Raw genomic sequence first — 6518 nt, forward strand, 5'->3', positions numbered from 1 at the left:
CCCCACGGCGTTGAAGCTCATCTCCATTACAGTAAATGGAGAAAAACTGCTTCCAGTTATGACCATTACGCGTAGAATTTCGATATAAAACCTGCCCAACTTTTGTAAGGAAGCTGTAAGGAATGAACCTGCCAAATTTCAGCCTTCCACCCACACGGGAAGTTGGAGAATTAGTGATGAGTGAGTGAGTGAGTGAGTGAGTGAGTGAGTGAGTGAGTGAGTGAGGGCTTTGCCTTTTATTAGTATAGATAATAAGAGCTAATATTTACGTTTATGGTTATTTGTTCTTTTATTTCTGGTATTGTTAATTGTTGTTTTCTTTTTTTTTTTGTAATTACGTGAAACTTGTTAATGTTTTGTTGAATAAAATTAATGTTAAAAGTTACAAAAATTACAAAATCTCTTTCTTTCTTATTATTAAAAATGGATTCCTAACTTTACTGATAAACTAATCAGTTTGACAAGAAAATCTCAAATATCATGAACCACAGTCTCATCTTTTAGTTCTTCTTAAAAATTATTATAAAACATCTGCATGAACTTGATGTAATGATATAGTTGCTAATGTCTTATTTTCTGATGTTAAATCCAGTAACCAATGCATGGCTATGTTTTTTTATTAATGCTGTTAAGAAACAACTTTTAATTTCATTACATCTGAGATGTTCACTGCCTAATACTTCACTTACCCATTTTGAAAATTTTTACCAAAAGCATGAAAACAAAAAATGCTGTTGTTCAATAATCCAGTGGTGCAGATATTTGGCTGTAAATGAAATACTAATTGACAGTGATTGTAGAACTATTTTGTTATGATGTATTTAGTTACATTTTTATGTGCTTTTTTCAAAACTATTCCTTTTCCATTTCAGTTTTATGTCCAGTATATTTCAATTATACTGTTATTTTAATTTCACATCATTTTTGTACCATTATTTATGATGGCCTATTAAAGATCACTCTCAAATTGTTCATATGTAACCAGTTGCAATACAGGTTGTGCACAATCAGATTTCCTCTATGAAGTGGCAGCATCTGACAATCAAAAGAGAGTGAAGATTAGTGCATACTTGAAAAAAGTTGAAAGATCCATTACAGTAAAGGCCCATTTGTTGGGTATGCCATAAAAACTATACAGTCAACCCTCGTTTATCGCGGTTAATCCGTTCCAGACTCTGCCGCGATAAATGAATTTCCGCGAAGTAGAAACCATATGTTTGTATGGTTATTTTTATATATTTTAAGCCCTTATAAACTCTCCCACACTGTTAACATTATTAGAGCCCTCTAGACATGAAATAACACCCTTTAGTCAAACGTTTAAACTGTGCTTCATTACAAGACAGAGATGGCAGTTCTTTCTCACAATTAAAAGAATGCAAACATATCTTATCTTCAAAGGAGCACAATCAAAAAATCAATACGTACTTTTAAGTATACAGAAGCACCGCGATAAAGCGGCATTTTGTAGAGGAGCGTCCGTGTCCTCTGTGCAAACAGCTACTGTGTAAACAGCCCCCTCTGCTCACACCCCCTCCGTCAGGCAGAGAGAGACAGAGAGAAGCAAACAAAACAAGGCCACGCGGGAAGCATATCTTTTAGCATTGAGGAGTTTTAGTTAATATGTAATACATGCTCTGATTGGGTAGCTTCTAAGCCATCCGCCAATAGCGTCTCTTGTATGAAATCAACTGGGTTAACAAACTGAGGAAGCATGTAGCATAAATTAAAAGACACATTGTCCGCAGAAAGCGGCGAACCAGCGAAAAATCCATGATATATATTTAGATGTGCTTACATTTAAAATCCGCGATAGAGTGAAGCCGCGAAAGTCGAAGCGCGATATAGCGAGGGATTACTGTATAACAATGCGGGAAGATCATGGTGACATTAAGATTCTTGCATTAATGCTACAACTTTCCAAGGACAGTGTGCTCATTATTTGTTCTAACAGCAATGCTGTGGGCCAAATTGTTAACTTTTGTAAGACTGGATTGTCATCCAAATGGATTGCAGTTAATTTTTGCCTTATGACTGTGACAGTGGTTGCAGAAATGCCACAATGGTGGTTTGGAAAAGATCTGGGGCCTCATATATAAATGGTGCGTATGCACAAATATGTTGCGTACTCCTGTTTCCATGCTCACATTGCGATGTATAAAAAGTAACCTTGGCTTAAAGCCACTCACATCGCAGCTAAATCCTTGGCGTGCGCAAGTTCTCTGCTCGGACGTGGCACCCAGCATCAAAGCAGTGCTTTTTTGTTCCAGTGTGGTTACCCTTTCTTTTTTAGATGCACATCCCTGATGGCTTTATCAAATACACTGAAATTAATGACATATTGTTTATTAGTTTAAGGCATCTGATTGTAATTAACCCTTAACAATATAATGGTCCACGGAATGGCCAAACTATTCCAAATACCATATCTGCTTTAGCGTTATTACTTTCAAGTATTTATCTCACTGTGTCCGAGTGTGGAATCACAGCTCTCAAGCAGCTGATCAGAAAGAGAATTATTGGTATACAGCATCAAGCACAAGCTGCCGCATCCATGTGCTATTTGAACTTCTTCCATATGGTAAACGCTTCAAAGCCTTTCCTGTAGGGACCTCGCGGTTTAGAAACAGTTTCATCCCAAGAGCTCTAAATGCACTCAATCCATCCATCAAGTGCTCCTTGTAGAACTGCTTGTACTTATAAGTACAATTACCTCTCTGTAAACTTGCAATACAGTTATAATGTTGCACAACCTGAGCCACTTTGTAAAGCGAGTATTTACATATGATGATGATATCATTTTTATGATGAAATGCAGCAAAATATGTTTTTTATATTATATAGATAAAATGTTAACATCATTTAAATAATCTATATTGTTAATAATTAAACATGTGAGAACACAGCGTTGCTGTGGTAGCTACGATCTGGCACCCCTTTCATGGATTGTTCTTGCCTCGCGGTGTATTCTTGCTGGGACTGGCGCGACACTGGATGGCTAGATAGAAAGAATAATTAAACATGTACTATGAAGATATTTCAATGTTCCTTAAAAGTTTTGAAGAATCTGCGTTCTACGCTTACAGATGGCTTGACATCTATTACAGAGCTGATTGTGTGGCGAAGGACAGGAATTGGGGGTTAGTACATTTGAAAGAGACTGCTGCAATAAATTATTTCATCGAAGGTTATGCACAGCGCAGCAAGCATCTTGCGTGAGGCTGGAACAACCTCTGGATGGGGTGCCAGCTCTTCATTATCACTGCGTGACCGTGTTCCCATGTTTAGTAACATGCTTTAATTCTTATCATCATGAAAACGATACCAAGTATACATCTCAGTATTTAATTTATTCAGAGAGCTGTAATATCATGAATGTAATGGATTCTGTGTCCTGTTGGAGGAAGAGAAAGCTTGTTTAAGAAGCATGTACAATACAAAGCATTTAACGTGCTATTTTAGTTACGCTGGTATTTGAGAAACTAGTAAATTAAACGATTTTAAGATGAAATTTATGATGTTCTACTTGAATGACAAAATAAACTACATGATTAAAATGGAAATATTGAGATTAATGTTGAGATTTCAAGCTTTTTTTGCAACTGTGTGCCTATTTTTTGTCTTTTCTCTGTACTTTAATAAGCTTCCATATGACTCTCAGATGGTGGGCTATGACTCTCCTTTTCACGGCGACTTTGATATGTGACTTCTTTTTTATTTTGGCACTGTGCGACTTTGTGAACTTGAACTTTCGAGTTTCTCTGACACTCTATGTCACTCGATCAACTTCCTTTTTGTTGTTTATACCACTTGTAAGAGCCATTTTCCTAGTTCTATAAGATTCATTAATATTTTACTAGATGATAATGCATAAAATATGGGAAGTTCCTATAACTCCCGCGAATAGAATTGAGTTGGTATTTTCCTGTCATTTTCTAACAGTTTTGAGTGAACAATGTTCTCCAGTTAGTGACAGCTTTGCCTTGAGTAAGGAATGGAAGGCATATGGTTTTAAACCATGCCTGGGCACATGTCTATGTGCCAATCGGCTTACGGGCCTTTTGAGTGTGTGAAGTAAATATGTAAGAAAATAGCACTTAATTAATGTGCTGTGCCGTATGATATTTTAAAACAAACTTTTGGACTGTGAGATTTTTTTGACACGCGTCTTACCCGTGCTTGACCATACCTTATTTTGGCAGCTACACCACTGTTTAAACCAACAAATAGTATGTTTTTCCTTGCCTCCACTTGGTATTCGCTGAAATTCGTCTGTTTTCCCCCATGCTTTTGCCATTGTCTTTTCACAGAATGCTGAGCCTCAGGGCTATTTATATTGATTTGTATATTCAAAGAGGCGTAATTCTGGGAGGAGTTGGGGAGTGGCAGCAGGCGCGTGCACATGCATTACTTCTCACACTGACCGGGATTTATGTAGCAGAAGAACATGGAAGTTGGTGTACGGATAGATTCATGCATCTGGATTTTTTTGTCCGTACGCCATGTTATAGTGTGAATTCTACACATGGCATTATGCATGAGGCCCCTGGAAGGACTGGAAAAACAAATCCAAGGTGGGTCACAGCACTTGCCAACCATTTCTATTGTCCGAAGAGAGGTCACATTCTTAAATGAACTATTAAGTAATTTGTCAGACTATGAAACAAGATTTCATTAACTGTCATTACAAATTCTGTTATCTACTGGTGTTAAGTGATTTTTAATTATGAGTCTTTCTACTGCTTGCACTACATTAGTGTAATGGCCAATGGCACTAAACAACAGAATATTGAAGGTCACTACTCACTCGTCACAGCTCAATACTTGGACCAAGTCTTATACCTAATTACCACCTATCTACTGTGTGAAATCACACTTTATAACATTAGAACAATCTAGAGAAAAACAGGCCATTCAGCCCAACAAAGCTCACCAGTCCGATCCACTTATTTCTTCCAAAAAAACATCAAGTCGAGTTTTGAAAATCCTTAAAGTCTTACTGTATACCACAGTACTTGGTAGGTATGTATCATTCTTTGTGTAAAGAAAAACTTCCCAATGTTTGTGTGAAATGTACCCTTAAATGAACTCATTTTTAAATAACAGTCTCGATCCACAGTACTAATTCCCTTCATAATTTTAAACACTTCAATCATGTCACCTTTTAATGTTCTTTTGCTTAAACTGTACAGGCTCAACTCTTTTAATCTTTCCTCATAATTCAACCGCTGTAGCCCTGGAATCAGCCTAGTCGCTTTTCTCTGCATTATTTCCAGCGCTGCTCTGTCCTTTTTGTAGCCTACCAAAACTGCACACAGTACTCCAGATGAGGTCTCACCATTGCATTATAAAGGGTGAACAATAACCTCCTTGGATGTACTCTATGCATTGTGCTATATAGCCTAACATTCTGTTAGCCTTCTTAATGGCTTCTGAACACTGTAGAATAGCTTAGAAACTCTGACTCCTAAATCCTTCTCATAAGGTGTATTCTCATTTTTCCAACCAGCCATTGTATATTCAAACCTAACATTTTTACTTCCTATGTGTAATACTTTACGTTTACTGACATTAAATTTCATCTGCCACAAATCTGCCTAAGCCTGTATGCTATCCAACTCCTTCTGTTATGATATAATGGATTCCAAATTATCTGCTAATCCACCTTTCTTGGTATCATCTGCAAACCTTAACCAAGTTGTTATTTAATATTCCTATCTAAATCATTTATATATATTAAAAATAGCAGCGACCCTAGCACTGACCGCTGTGGAACACCACTCTTAACATTGGCCAATTCTGAAGAAGTCCCTCGCACCATCATCCTGTGCTTCCTGTGTCTGAGCCAATTCTGCATCCATCTAAAAACATCTCCCTGAACTCCCACTTTCTTGAGTATATTTGCACTCGATTCCAACTCAAGCACCTCGGAGTACATTTTAATGCTCCTTCCTAGCATGATACTTCAGAGTTCTATTTAGTCATGGAGAGTTTTTACGTATCCTGACTAAAACTGAGTGTTTTTACACTTACCTAAACAACGTGGGTTACAGCAGCAGAGCGCTCCACAGGTATACGGCCAACTTGAGTGCAGTATTTAAACCTCAGATGGTTCAAGAAAAAAAAAAATCTTTCTTTTCTGAGCCTTACTGCTGATCCCCTCACAATTTTTGGTTTTATTCTATTGAGAACAAAATCATGACACAATATTTACATTGTTAAATTAAATACCTCATTCAGAAGTTGTTTGTTTCTAGGGTTTCTACCTTTCTACCAACTACCCCAGAAACTGAAATTCCCTGGTCTGGTGTGCAAGTGCTTTAGGCCTACTTTATAATGGTGAAGCATACAGAGACACACCTAGTGATTTAAAGTCAAATTCTTCAGGGGAAGGGAAGCTTACAGCACACTATAACAGTCAACTTTAGAGAGGCCAGGTACAGATACATATGTGTTTATAACAATAACTAGCAAAATACCCGCGCTTCGCAGCGGAGAAGTAGTGTGTTAAAGAAGCA

Source organism: Polypterus senegalus, chromosome 1 (genome assembly GCF_016835505.1).
Source record: "Polypterus senegalus isolate Bchr_013 chromosome 1, ASM1683550v1, whole genome shotgun sequence".
Taxonomy (NCBI): Eukaryota; Metazoa; Chordata; class Cladistia; order Polypteriformes; family Polypteridae; genus Polypterus; species Polypterus senegalus.